Source organism: Onychostruthus taczanowskii, unplaced genomic scaffold (genome assembly GCF_017590055.1).
Source record: "Onychostruthus taczanowskii isolate IOZ18803 unplaced genomic scaffold, ASM1759005v1 scaffold31, whole genome shotgun sequence".
In the NCBI taxonomy this organism is placed as follows: domain Eukaryota; kingdom Metazoa; phylum Chordata; class Aves; order Passeriformes; family Passeridae; genus Onychostruthus; species Onychostruthus taczanowskii.
Genome location: NW_024500461.1, coordinates 7,969,968 through 7,985,483, shown reverse-complemented (window position 1 = coordinate 7,985,483; position 15,516 = coordinate 7,969,968). Strand labels below are relative to the sequence as shown.

Genomic DNA, 15,516 nt, shown 5'->3' with positions numbered 1-15,516 from the left:
GATTATTGTGCATGTGGGATTAAATCTTCGTACAGCAATACACTGTATTTACTTTAGAGTGGCTAGTACTGATGAAATTGAAGGCACATGCACTTGTTGCAAATGCAACCCTTGACTTAACTGAAAGCTCATATTTCAGATGTTTATTACTCTTATCTTACCCAGTATTTTATTAAATTATTGGAAATTGAATGCTTTAGTAACATTATTGAAGGGAACAAAAATGAGTTAATTTGCAAAATGTACCATACCTGCTCTAGATTTGTGTTGGAAGTCTTTGATTAGATAATAATTGTTTGAAATTTTTTTTGGTCCAAAGTGTAGACCTAGATGGAAGTTTTGAGATATAAAAGATGAAGTATTTGTCCAGGTGACAGAAGTGGGGGGTTAGGTTACTGGAAATAGAAGTGAATAAACATTAAAAACTAGAATAATAATAATTAATAAAAATACACTGCATAAATACCTATCAAATAGCCTTCTAATATAAATCTCAAATGGCTTTTTCTGTGAATGCCTACTTAGCAGCCAAAAATTAGCAAAGCGTGGCCCCTCTGTGCGCTATTCCCCTTTGCAGTCAGAAAGAAGGGGAAAAAACCCGTATGTTATTCACTGGTGTCTTACAGCTTACACTAAGAAAAAGTGTGTTATTTGTTGCAGCTGGTTACAGCTCTTCAATCTCTGAAATGATTGATAGCTTCTGTTCTTCAGAACTATTCAGAACTGTTTCCCAGTTTTTTCACTTTTTGAGGTTTGTTCTCTCCAAACAGCTCCCCTTTTAATCACGTAGAAAGGCCACTTCTTGAAGTAAGTTAAGATGGCACTTAAAAAGAAATAGCAGTTCTTAGCTGCTATGCTGCATTGGGATAAAAGATTGCACAACTGTGTTGGTTTTTAGCCTTGATCCATTTTTAAATATAGTATGAAAATTATAGCCATGTTAGCTTCTCTGAGCTCCCTAGGCGTCCCTCTTGTTGCCGGAAAGGAATTACAAATTGACAATGCAAGTTATTTTGTTTTGTTTTCCATCTCCCTTGGAATTTGGAAATGTGTCTATTCTGTCCGTGAGCTTTTTATTTCCTGACATTCTGATTTTTAAGTACTTTTTTATTGCCTATAGAAATAGTAGATCTTTGCTTTCTGCTCAGAAAAATAACTTTATGCAGCAAGAGTGGATATTATACCAAGGAACAAGCATACCAACAAATCTATGACTCTCAATAATATCAAGCTTTTTGTCAGAAAATTCTGCTCTCACTGCTTGTATGGTTGATTTCCCTCTATCTCCTAACTCTGCTTCAAATATATGTTTGTTTAAAAAGCATTCTGATTTGCCTCATTCTTCAAAAATAAGAAATGGAGACTCAGGAGAAAAGAGAATAAAGAAAATACTTGCTAGGAGATGCAGAAACAGCCTGGTCCATGGAGAATCCATAGGACAATATATCTAAGTGTCTTCTTTGAGGTCAGCTTTTGATTTGAATTACGAGTTTGGAGAAAATGCCTCTCTCTATTCCCTTATCTGGCTGAAGGAAATTACATAACTTTGCTGGCCTACATATAGGAAATCAAGAGAGGATCCTGGGATAGAAATATCTGTGTATTTTGAGCTATCTTGTGGATAATTATCTGCTTGTGTCTAACATTTGACATCAAGATTTCTAAGTACCTTTATTTGGGAAGAACACTCTCTCAGGAAGGAGTCAGAGGTAGCCAGATTACCTGAGGAATCTCATTGAGTACCTTCAGTTCAGTTCTGAATAAAATCAGTTGCAAGGGTTGGACTTAAGCTCAAAATAGTACAGAATAGCAAAACAAGTATTTAATAGTTAATTTAAATTTTTTTAATTAATCAGGAACATTTTTTGAGTGTGTGTATGATCTTCCTAAATGTAATTTATAATTATTTCAATCTTTAAGTCATGCATTTTATTCCATAAACCAAACTCATGGCAGAAACAGTTTCTTAACATTTCTCTTGTCACCCCTGGAGCTGCCTGGGTGCCACTTTTACTTTCTGCCTGGTTGCCACTTTTCCTTTCTGGGATTCTCTACATCTGACCCTTTCCTCCAAAATTCATTTGGTTTCCGAGATCTCTTTCTCCTCACCATTCCTGCAGGCTGGACTCTTCTTGTGCTGCCTATGTCCTCCTTTTCTCCATATCCTCTTTCCTAAGTAGAAATTACCATATTTCTTTTCTTTGGTCTCAAAATCAAAGGAGGGTGGGACCAAGGAAGGAAGAGAAGATGGGAAGGAGAAGAAAAAAGGAGATGAACTAACTGAAAACAAAGAGGGTGACAGAAGATGTCTGCTTCACATCCATGTTCTTTTACTGACCTAAAGCATTTTTACTTGATTTGAAAAGCAGGGGGACATTTAACTGAATGGTTGTCACAGTGATGTTCTTGTCACTCGCACCTCAAACCCAGCAGAGTTGGTGCTGAGTGAAAACTGACTTCCTTATATGGGCTTAAGATGAGTTCTTGCAGAGAGTTGGCCATGCTTTCCAGCATGATCTGTAGTTCCATGTTACTCAGATTTTTCCATTTTCCAGGGTATCTCAGGCTTCTTAATTGCCTGGACAGCTAGCTACAAATTATGATAAACTTATCTGACAGAACTGTTTCACTCAAAATCCTTTAATACACATGGCGAAGGGAAGGAGCAGATTTTGATTTGTTGAAGTATGAGTGCTCAGAGCTAAAACTGAATATAACAACAGTTGTCCCTTGAATACATACGTAGATAGTACTTACTGAAATGGAAGAAAGCAATCTCTGCATTTATGCATTGAGAACTAATATATTGTAATATAATTTTTTTTAATTCTAGCCCCAATTTTTTTCTACTTTAATTCTTTATCTGCATAATGGGTATTAAATTGCCACCTTGCTTTGATGGAGTCTTATAAAATACATTAAGTCATTGTTTGGAGCTGTCTAATATTAATTCAATGAATGTCTAAAAAAAGTCTGAAGAAAGTGAGTCATTCACTGGTGAGGTCTTCAATGGGAAACTATATATAAGATATGGACCCACACAGAGAATGATAAAGGCTAAAAGAAGAAATAACAGCTCACTTATTTTCCAAGTGCAATCCATCCTCCTGTACTGAATTCTTGGATTATTCAGAAATGTAATTATAGTGTGTGTTTGGTGCCATGTGGGATATGTAACCTGGGGCGAAGGGTAGTTAGCCAGTGTTGAACAATCTGCAGTCTGGCATTTTGTAGCTTCTTGACATTCCTGTAATGTGTAGTGGGGATTAGTAACTCCTGTTTTGTCTGTTTTATTCATTGAAGTGACTGTTCCTTTTAGGAAGCTGTACTGAAATCTAGAAATTACATCAGGTGAAGTCACAGTGTCCCACAATCTTGTCTCACCAGATAAGGAGCATACTGTTGTATTGTGCAATTTGTGGATAGCACTGGTGTGTGTGGACCAAATACCACAGGCACGAGGCACAAGGGAAACGTACAAGTGTTCGCCAAACTATTAGGAGTTTTTTACTGCCCCTGAGAAAAATTAAGTTAGAAAAGGCTAGCTCATGGAGCAATGTGTAAAAATGCCAGTAAACCACTTGTCTTGAGTTAGCATAGGAGGAGGCCCCAAAGGATCCCTAGTTATTTGTCAAATGCAGTATCCTTGTATAGAAAGGGATTGGTGGAAACACTCATCACAACAGCATCAGGAAGAGGGGTGCCAGAAAAGGTGGACTGGCTTGCATGAAGGTTTCTTTGTGACTGAGGGAAAGAGGTACTAGAGTGCCAGATTAACAGATTTTGACAGTAGATATCCCACCACCTTGAAAATCAGCTGTGTAGCAATGTTGCAGAATCCTTCCATAGTGTTTTGCAACTGAATTATTCTGTGTGCAGTTAACATTATTCTAAGAGTACATCAAGCTGTCCCCTTATCAGTTTTGAATATGTTAATTCAGATTTTTAAGAAAATGCAGTATGTCATGGGAAGTACAATCAGCCCCTTGGACAAAAAGCAGAAGAAGCTTACCTTTATAGAAAAGACTCTTGAAGGCAAATACTGTTTGCTAGGCAGGATGGAGAGTTCAGAGGGCTATGTCAAGGTGCTAGGACTAGGTGTATGAGACCAATATGTGGCTTTAGGTTTCACAGCCAGTACTTGCTTCAGCTGAACACAAATTACATAGTCCATTCCTCTGAAAAAGCTTCTTCAGATGGGTTTTTCTTTTCCTTATATTCACTGGTAATAAGACATTATGTCTGCCATTAGTTATGCAACTAATTTATGGACTGGTGTAAAAATGACATCTTGTGTGAGTATTTGTATCTTCTAACTACTCAGGTATCGGTCAAAAACACACAACTGTTATTGTCTAATTACTGCTTTTGTGTTGTATCTGAGATAAACAATACAAGAACATTTGCAAAAGAGTGAAAAGGTGTAAATAAAGCAGAGAATGTGTACAGAAAGAAAGGTCACAATATTAGAACTGTTTCTTAAAATATGTGTGCTGGGAATAAGTTGCACAGGAAAAAAGAAACAGACATGAAGGAAAAAAATGGACAGAAAATAGGCAACTTGCTATCTGGCTTACACAACCAGAAATCTGATTTTGCATTTGTTTATTTTTTTGATCTGCTTGTTTATTTTTAGGTTTTGGAATTATGAATGTAACTGTTCAATGGCAAGATACTTAAAATTTGTGGGCAAACTATTTTGAAGCCCATGTAGTTAATATTTTGTATGAGATCCAGTCAACAGCTACAAAGTGGTAGCCACTTACTTTTTTTTTTTCATAGGTTCTGGGTGACAATTGCTGCATTATCCATGATGTAGCTAGACCATGCTACATGAAATGATGCTGTGTAATATTAGAAATATGTAGTCAGGAATTGAAAAAGAAATACAAAAAAATGTAGTGAATCACTCCAGAGTGCACTTCTTACATATCAGTGGCTACCCAGTTGTTTTCCAAAATTGAGCCTTTTCTGTTTAGATAAGGTTAGCATATATGGAATGTGTTTCTCTCATTCTTTGGGCTCATTCATCAAGATGGAAGGGATTTTGAGCAACATGAATATTGTCCCTGCCCATGACAGGAACTAGATGATGTTTGGAGATTCCTTCTGACCCAAACCAGTCTGTGATTATGATTCTGTTACAATCATTTAGTTTGGAAAAGACTCAAGATCATCAGGTACAAGCATTACCCCAGCACTTTCAAGTCCACTGCAAAATGATGTTCCTGAGTGCCACATCCATGAATCTTCTAAATACCTCCAGGGATTACGACTCATCCACTTCCTTGGGCACTCTGTTCCAATGCTTGACAATCCTTCCAATGAAGGAATTTTTCCTCATATACAATCTAAACCTCCCCTAGTGCAAGCTGAGACCATTTCCTCTTGTCCCATTTCTTGTAACACAGAAGAGACTGACTCCCACACGGCTGGCCTCCTTTCATGTGGTTGTAGAGAGTGATAAGGTCCCCCTGGAGCCACCTTTTCTCCAGGCTGAACACCCCCAGCTTCCTCAGCTGCTCTTCATCAGACTTGTGTTCCAGCCCCTTCCCCAGCTCCACTGCCCTCCAGTCTCCAGGTCTTTCCTGTAGTGAAGGGGCCAGAACTGGACACAGGATTTGAGGTGTGCCTCACAAGCACCAAGTATGGGGGATTGATTCTGAAATATCCTTTCTTCCATGATCTCTACAAGTTTGGGTCTGCCATTATAACACAATTTGGAGGAGTGTGCTGTTACTTCTATGCTTGTGGAATATATCTTCCTGAAGGTAATTTGTAAGAAAGATAGTCTGTGTTTCTGTCATCTCTGCAACACATTAAAAAAAAAAAAAAAAAAAAAAAAAAAAAAAAAGAGCTTTGCAGTGCAGGCATGTTTTGCTGCAGTCTAGAAAAGGCATGGTAAATCAGTTTCCTCAAAATGCTAAAGAGCTTCTGGATCTCATGCATCCATTCAAATTTATGATAGATTTTTATTTAGGAAAATCAGGTCTTCCTCCTGCTGGGTATATATAGATATATCTATATCACTCAGTCTCTGATGTAGCTAAATGCCCATGTGCTTAACTTTAAATTAGCCCAAAGATGAGAGTGGAAAAAAAAAATATACATGAGGTAAATTATTGATATATTTTCTTTTTCTGGGCAGTTTTGGCCAACAGCAGAAACACTGAACCAATGAGTTAGGGAGACCTTTGATCTCATCTAGTGTGGTCATACTAATACTTCTGAGCTGCAGGACCAATTCAGATTCTCTGCAACGTTTCTGAGGAGCAGGGTCTGCTTGATGCTGAACATAGGCTTCATGGGGCAAACCAGTCATTCCCGAAGCCGCTGCATGGGAAGCGAAGCGCATCCTAAGGTGGTCAGCAGTCCATGCGTGATGTACAGGATGACCAGTGGAACGATATCAGTGTTCCTTCGTGGGAATGTTGGCGTGCCTCTCCCAAACAGTTACTGGAGCACAATAGCACTGTGTAGTGACACAAAGCGCATGGGACCGCGCCGCAGCGAGCCGCTGGTTGCCGTGGTGACGGGAGTGGGCCCGCAAAGCCAGCCTCCTGGCTGCTGAGTTGGAAGGGATAAGAAAAACACAGCCCACTTCCCATGTGAAACGAATTACAAGAACAGGCAAAGGAAAAAAAGAAAAATGTCAACCCTTAATCAAATGTTCTCTTATTTTTAGAAGGGGTTTGAAGAAAATGGAGACCATCTCCGCTTACCTCTTGGGCCTCAGGGATTTGGCTAGTAATATCTCTGTACATACTGTGGAAATAAATCACAGAGGTTTGTATAAGAAAAATCTCACGTAAAAGGTATCTGTGTGCAGTAGGAGATGAGAAAACCTTATTCTGTCCTGCTATCCTTTGTACTTGCCTTAGCAAACAAAATCTGTCAGAATATGTGAAAATGATTCTCAATATAATAACTATATTGGGTAGGCAAATGAAATACACTAATTTTTAGCTAGAAAAAGGTAGCATGTTCCAGTTTCTTGTTATCTCACAATGTCTCTTACCTTTTAACCTTACTGCACAGCTGCATATCAAAAGCGGCATGGTAGACTGTGAAATACATTTAAACATAGCAAATCAGCGGTGTGTAGAAAACACCATTCATTTTCCAGCATTTCTCATTCTTGGGAGCTGCTTTGTGGTTTTTTTTTTATTTTTAATTTAGTAATATTAAACAAACCAGCAGTTTCAGTCAACCTTACAACCTCCAGTTACTAGCAGCTAGGTCCTGTAAATGATTTGGGCACCTGACAGTTAGGAGGTTTCACACCACAGAGCGCACTGAGAAAACAGCCAAGTGAGGCCTCCAAGACCATGATTAAAAAAACAATGAGTTGCAGAGATTTGTGAGCATCATGATGTTTGACTGTAGAGTTCCTGTTCCTGGGAGTAGGATGTCTACTACTGAATAGGCAACAAGACCCTGCTTAACTTAAGAGCAGAAGAAAGGCAAGGAGAAAAAGCTAAGCAGAGGAAGCCAGTGAGATGCTTCAAAGCAGAAGTTACATTTGAAAATTTTGCCTCCACTTGCATCCCTGCATTAGATGCTGTCTTGAGACTGGAATTCCTGTCCTGCTCTCTGGATCTTGACATGTGAATCAATCCTATGGATAAGGACAACTCCTTCATTGTTCTTTCAAATTGAAACATAGGCATAAGCCTGTAGTTTAGAAGTGAGGATACTTGGATGAAAGAAAGTAATGAATTTTTAGCTTTTTTCTGCCTTTTTTTTTTTTTTTTTTGGCAGTCACTAGATATAAACCAGAAACATTTCTAGAAACAGCACAAGAAGATTGATTTACCACAACCAGCTGTCATGGTCTAAAGGATAGTATTCTTTTTGACTTACTGACTAAACCTCACAGCAATTTCATTTCTGCAGGACCAATGAGCAATTCCTCCTCAACCCCAGAGTTCCCTTTCCTAATAGTTGTTGCATAGTTTCCTCTGTTTTTAGGAAATTTGAGTATGAGAAACACAGGTACATCTGATCTCCTACCTTCTGCATGAATCCTCTAACAGGTGGGCTGTTCTATGAGAAAGAAAGATAAAGCCATTCTTCCTCCTTTCGACACATTTTAAGAGAGAGTAGCAGCCAGTTCATGTTGTGCTCCTGTTTGTGCCTTGGGCATGCTCTGAGACTTCCTACCAGATCAAGCCCTGATGACATTTCAGAGCAGGGCCTACTTTCTAGATTCCTACAAAGGATTGACGATAGCTGCTCTCTCTGCTCTGAACTGGGAGCTTGAACACCAGGCAGCCCACAGGCAAAGCCACCAGTGTGAGCAGGGTTCAGTTGCAGGCAGGAGGTGAAAAAGTGCTTGAAGATGTCAGTCATAACTTTAGGGTGTAAGTATGTGAAAACATACTTATTTTGTTGGGAATGTTTTCCTTGCTGCCATTTGACAGGCCACTTCTGGGAATGTGGTTTCTTTTTAAGGTGTGGATCGTGCCTGGAATGTTAGTATCTTTGACTCTGCATTTTGTGCTCTCTGGGGTGATTTGGGTGGCTCACATTTTAAAATGCATGACTACTGTTGATAAAAATATGGGGAAGGAAATACTTGTATAGGACACTCTGAGAGGTGAACTGAGTTTTTACATTTCATAGAATCATAGAATTACAGAATTACAGAATTATAAAATAGGTTTGATTAGAAGGGACATTAAAGATCACAAAGTTCTTCTCCAGGCTGAACAACCCTATCTCTCTCAGCCTAGTTTAATAAAAGAGAGATTCCAGCCCTGTGATCATATACATGACCTTCCTCTGTACTATAGGTCCGTATCATTCTTGTGCTGAGGGCTTCAGATCTGGATGCAACACAACAGGTGGGATCTCACAACAGCAGAGTAGAAGGGCAGAATCACCTCGCTTGACCTGATGGCCACAATTCTTTTGATTCAGCCCAGGATATGGTTGGCTTTATGGGCTGTCAGTGCACATTGCCCAGTCATGTCAACCAAACCCTTCTCCTCAGGGCTGCTCTCAATCCATTTTCTGCCCAGCCTGTATTTGTGCTTGGGATTTCCCTAACCCACATTCAGGGCCTTGCCCTTGGCCTTGTTGAACTTCATGAGGTTGACATGAGCCCTCCTCCCACGCCTGTCAAGGTCCCTCTGGGTGCATCCCTTTCCTTGGTATCAGCTGCATTGGTGACAAACTTGCCGAGGGTGCACTCAATCCTGCTGTCCATGGTGCTGACAAAGATCTGAAACAGTGCCAGTCCCAGCATCAATCCCTGAGGACACCACTCATCCCTGCTCTCCACTTGGACATCGAGCCATTGACCACAACCCTTTGAATGCTACCATCCAGCCAATTCTTTACCTACTGAGAGACACATCTGTCAAGTTCATGCCTCCTCAGCTGACAGACAAGGATGTTGTGTGGGACAGTGTCAAATGCTTTGCACAATCCAGGTAGAGGACATCAGTTGTCCCTCCCTTATCCCCCAGTGCTGTAACCACTTTGCAGAAGACTGTCAGATTTGTCAGGCTCAGTTTGCTGTTGGTGAAGGCATGTTGGCTGGCAGCAATGCCCACCAAATTTTATTGCAAAAGTTAATTTGTTATTTTATTATCACCTCCTTATTTATTACAATACCACAATGTTAGCTGGTTAAAACTCCATGTTACATGCAGAGTAGGTATTCAACATTTTTTGAAAGTCTGAAGATATTATCTTTGCCCCTTCCAGCACTCCACAGCCTTACACACTTATTGGAAAAAGGAATATTTTTTTGAGACTTTAGAAGTCTGTTAATTAGCTCACAGTAATATTGATTTTTAAAGTGGGTCCTTTGAGAAATTTAGCATCCAAGCTAAGCAGCATTTATAGCAAGTAATCTGAATAATGGCACAATAAAGACTCTCTGGAATTTTCATTACTCAAATGAAGTGAAATTGTCTTCACAATATACATTCAAGACATTAAGATGTAATTTAGGTAAGTATTAATAATTATATTATTGAATTGTTATGACTAAAAAGGTAGACAGAGTTGGGTCCACAGTATTAGTAATTAAGTGGGCCAAGTGTGACATCAGAGGTAATTTTTTCAATTGCCACCTTATCTGTGCAGCTAATTTGCGTGTGACAATTGTGTTGGTTGTAATGAATCAGTGCTACAAGGAGGAGGAATAAAAATAGCTAAATTCTTCCTACAAGGATCCTTGTCCCAGCTATCCATGTTGTTTAATTACCACTACACTTTAATTATTCCTGTTGTGTGAAAGGTCTGTGACTGAATGATCATTTGAATGTCAATATTTGAAAAGCTTTGGATGGCACTGGTTGCTTTGGGTTCATTTCTGGAAGAGCTGAATGTGAATCAGAGAAAGACCTTTAAAGCTTAAGTTATATGGGCCTCAGGTCTGTAGGAACTCCTTTTTAAACTGACCCTGCTTAAATCACCACTTTTTACGCAGGTTGCAAATTTGTACACAAAAGTGCTATCACCCCACCCTTATCTTTGAGTGAAATAGCCCTTTTTTAGTTAGCATTTCAGTAGTAGCTTATTTTTACTTCCTAACTACATGACATGGAAAACTTTGAGTTTTCTCTGGTTTTGTGGGTTTTTTAATTGCTAAGAACATCATAAATTTAAAGACTGGAAATAGAGCAAGGTGAGGATTGAGAATGAGTATCAGTAGTTTTACAGCAAATTAATTTTGGAAGAATGTTGTCAAATGATTATTTTGCAACCTGCTTTGTCCTTTCTTCTGAACATATTTTACAATCAGTCTCTTTCTCCCAAGATAGAATTCCATGCTTCTGCAAGGGATTTTTCTGACAAAATGTTGTCAGGTTTTTTGATTAAATAATGTCTGCCATATCTTAAGGAGTCTGAAATCTTTCTGACCCGAAAGTACAAGTTGGGCATTTAACTCCGTAATCATTCCTACAGATCTTGTTTTCATGTTATCAGTGGAAATAGTAGTGAGAGGCAACCTTTTCACTTATAATGAAGCTTGCTAAATTCTGGTCATTTGCCAGTTCTTGTTTGGAAATTAAATATGTGACACATTGCCTGAAATTTTTGCACTAATAAGAAGCAATGCTCATTACTGAAAGCTACATTCTCTAGCCCTTTCTTGCAAGTCTCTAAGAAACAAATTCTTTTATCTTGTGGGAAAATTTTGTTGTGTTGAAAAAACCTTTTGGCTTATGATTTAGCTTATGAAAAAGAAAAGTTATTCAGTGTGTTTTTAATTACATAGTGAGATGTCTTTAATTTGTTCCCAGCCAGATGACAGTTTAGGTGTCCACTATTTCAAGAAGATACAGTTTGGAAGGATATTAGGTTAGGTGGGTCAGAAACAAAGCAATTCCAGCTGAGGAGACTTGTTTATATGAACTGTTGAGGATGTGCTTTATATCAGTCCTTATTCCCTTGCCAGTTATGCATCTAGGATTGCAGACAGTAAGAAAGAATAGAGCTTTTTGATGCTGATGATCTGAGTTTTTTCTCTCTGACTTCAGTCTCCAACCATGTGTAATGGAAGAACATGCCCATCTGCTCCTGCCCTGCTCCCACCTCTCTTATCTGAGTGACTCTTATAATGGTACTCTTGGGTACTCTGGCTAAGTGTACAACCCAGCAGATTTTCTTTTCTGTGCCAGGTCATATTTCCAGCAGCTCTGTAAGCCGAAGTATGAGGCCTGTTGCCCAATGCCACCGAAATGCCCCAGCTGTGCTCCTGCAGTGCCAGGTCTCAGTCCATCAGCGTGAGGCTCAGTGCAGTACACTTCAGTAGAGACATTGGCAAGGGACTTCAAACACCCACCAGACCTTGTCTAGCCACTGCTTTGTGGTGGATGCCACCTGTATCAGCTCCTCAGAGTCTCTTCTGATCTCATTATTTTGATGGTGCAGCAGATTACTACATGGATGACTAGGAGGGGACAAAAGGGTGTGTAAAGTGCTCCCTGCACATTGGGAGTGATGCAAGCACTTCTGCTGCCCCAACAACCCTGTACTTACTTCAGAAGTCATCCTTCCCTTACCTACACCAGTCCTGTGCTTTGTCAAACCAGTTTCCAGTACATCAGAAACATAAAACATTACCAGAAATAGTTGTAACCTCCAGTAGTACTTGATATCTCCAGCTGACCTTGGTCTCAATAATGGCTGCACAGCAAATTACTTTGACTCAACCTGTTGAGCAGCAGCACTCACATAGCTTTAGGTACCCAATTTACTACTTTTCCTCCTCTGCTGATGCAGATGAACTCTGAAAGAACTGGTTAAGTTGGCATTGCCAGCCTAAAGCCAAAAGACCCCTAATCTTCTATTTCTTATGTAAGTCTTTTTCCTTTGCAGGGGAGAAGGAAAACTTTAAATTCAAAGTAAATTTTTTCTTTCTTTTTTAGTAATTTTGTTTCACGCAGCTCATCTCTTCCAACCTCAGTGGTTGAATTTCCAGAGAAGTCTAGTCATACATCTGCCAACTATTTTAAAGCTTCTGTATCATTTCACTTAGGTGAGAGAACCAGACATTAGAATTTTTAATGATAGTTCTCCAGCACAAAAAATATGTGAAGGCAGATTAAAAACATAGGTACCAATGGAGGAATGGTACAAATGTGAAAAATACAGTCATGCCTGCCATTCTAATATGTTGTTCAATATTTTATTAACTTATGGGACAAATCTTCAGAGTTCTTTTGTTTCTGGAGAAGGTGGAATGAATATGGATGTTTAGGTCTAATCCAGAGTTTCTGGGAATGACTGTATTTAGGTGAAGAATGCAAGAGGTGATTTTATATTGAACAACCCAAATAAATGCCAGTGACATCTTTATCTCATAATGTATCATTATGCATTTTGTTCTGAACTCATTTATAGGAACTATCTCAGAATTTGGCAAAATTTCTGGGTTTTAAAAAATGTGCTGTTTTTCATATGCTTCCAGTCTCCCACATGCAGTTTTTCCTTCATTCTTGAGCCCAACTGTTCTGTGAAACTACTGCCTTCTTGCTCAAGAGATGAGCTTCCTGTGTGCGCTTACAGGGAAAAAGATGATGATCCTGGGAGTTGTGCAGAACCACAGATCTGGGGGGTGGAGGGTTTCAGTACACTCCTTCCTTCAGAAGCAGGATCCTTCCAGTTCATTAGACTATTATGCATTAATAAGACAGAAATTTCAACACTGTAAGCTGAAGTGAATAAGATCTGAATCTTTCCTTGTATAAGCAATTTTGGTGTGTTTTTATGGCTTTAAATCTAAGAAGTTTTCCTTCCAACTAAGTTTTCCTATAGACTTAAGAAACTACAGTATCACAAAGTCTCTTATGTTTTCATTACAGAAAGCATAATAAGCTAAGTAGATTGCTTATCGATATTTTCTATTATAAGAACCTGTTTTGCACATAAGCATGTAAAAGTTAAATCTTTGGACTCAAATTCTCTAGGTGTCTACTAGGATAATTTCTTTTTGGTGAATAATTTCAACTAATAACTCAACTTTTTTTAAGGATGAAATAAGGTGACAAGATATTCTTGCATTCATATTCATTTTAATTACATTTACCATGTCATCTCTAAAGTTAATTGAGGTTACATTTGGCCCAGCTTATAATAGATGGAAGCTAAGAGCAGGGAAAGAATTTCTCCCCTTGTAGTAGAAGGAAGTTAGGATTTCTTCACTGTTGATATAGGAACCTATGGAAAGAGACTGGAAGAGCACAAGAGGAATAATCAGGGAAAAAAAAGTCAGGGAATAGGATTAAGGGGGCAATGTGAGCATGTACTGGGGAGATAGGACTGTGAGGGATAGGCTGTTTCTTTCTCTTCACAGATATTTCTGCAAATCAACAGCTTTCTACTGCCATGACTGTATTCCTCTATGCTAAGCAGTAGTGGATTATACTGAGTATCTAAATTTCTCTGGTTTGTTCTTGTGGGAAGATGAAAAGTTGTTTTAGCTCCAGGGCAGAAGACAATAAAATCAGTTTTACAAGAGGGTTGAGTGGCTGTTGACATTTAACGTTGACACAGCAAGCTCTAGAACCTGAGAACATTCAAAGACAAGGTTGTTGCCTTACTATACTGGGAATGAGGAGGCAACATGAGTTTCAGGTTTTCCTGAGTTTTAAATATTTGCTTTTGTAACCTTGAAGTACTTCAAAAAAATACATGAAATGATACATACAGAAAAAACAATAGCAAAGAATTAATAAAATAATGCTTTCTCTGTGATGCAGCAACTACATGCAAATATTTTTCCTGTGCCTGTTAGTTTAATTGAGTTTTAAACATTGTAATAGTTGAAGCTGTATGCCAAGGTTACTGGCACCAGTAAACAGTGATGAGTACACCATGATTGTGTGTAAACATCATGCAGTAATGAAGGTGGAATCTAAAAAACTGTTAAATGAACTGAAAGCAGTAGCTGCAAACAAAATAGGTGCATTTATTAAAATGAATGGAAATGTATAGCCTTTGTTTTGGACTGGATTCTCAGTTGGCTCAGTTCCCTTAAATCCATTTATGTTAGCTGCTTCCAGCTGCTGGAGTATCCAGCCCAAAATGGATGGCTTTTTTCAAGAGTTTTTTCTGTAAGTTTACAGCCTCCTTTTGGTTACTTAAAAGAGAAATGCAGAAAGGGGAAATTATATTTTTACTGTGTTTACCAGGGAGATGAAGAGGGTATTACCCCCGCCTAATCACTGTCACTTGTTGCACAGCCCATGCAGCAGGTACTCTTATATTGGGTGTTCTACTTAAGCCGGCATCATTGCACAGCTTCTCCTGGTAGAGCAGGTGTCTGCCTACCCTCTTCTGAATGCTGCACACAGATTGTTTCAGGGTATGATTTGCAGATTTGTAGTCTTAAACCATACCACTTGCTGTATAGTTTAAAATGTAATAGCTTTGCAAAGTTTCCTCGATTCCCTTGAAAAGACATTACCTAGATTTTGTACTCTGTGGAGTAGCACTTGGGAATCCTCAGGGGTACACCTGTAAACTAATCAGTCCATCTGGAAAGAATGAAGATTTAGCAGCTGAACATGGTGAAATCTTCCATATTCCAGGGTGATTTTTAAAAGAAATCCATGTTTCTTTGGGATAGAGGATTTTATTTTCAGAAAGAAGTCATATCCTTTATTAAGCCCGGACTCAGCAAAGCATTTAAGCATGTTTTGTTATGTGCCTATTTGCTTTTCATTTTGCCACTTCTTAAGAGCTGTGCTAAGTCAGAAACAGCAAGTCAAATGGAAAGGTAGAGATGAAGTTTTCATGGATTTGCTCACATAACGCCTATTTAGTGATCAAATTAAAAGAGTACAAGTAAGAATTCTTGCTTCTAGCCAATTAGTGTTATGAGACTCCAACAGGGCTAAGAGATCAGGACAGGTCATCAGTTTTTTCATGTTGTTTTGCTTTCAACTGTAATAGTTAAAAACTTTTTAAAAACAAAATGTATTTTTAAAAAGCTGATTTTTTTTTTCTGAAATTATAAGTTCACAAAAGAATACAAGATTGCCAGCAATCCCA

General features: G+C 38.7%; 1 protein-coding gene across 1 annotated transcript in view; it reads left to right on the top strand.

Annotated features, from left to right (window-relative positions):
• ANKS1B (ankyrin repeat and sterile alpha motif domain containing 1B) overlaps nucleotides 1-15,516 on the top strand; it is a 406,509-nt gene that overhangs the window by 228,977 nt on the left and 162,016 nt on the right. The gene's annotated exons all lie outside the window — the stretch shown is intronic.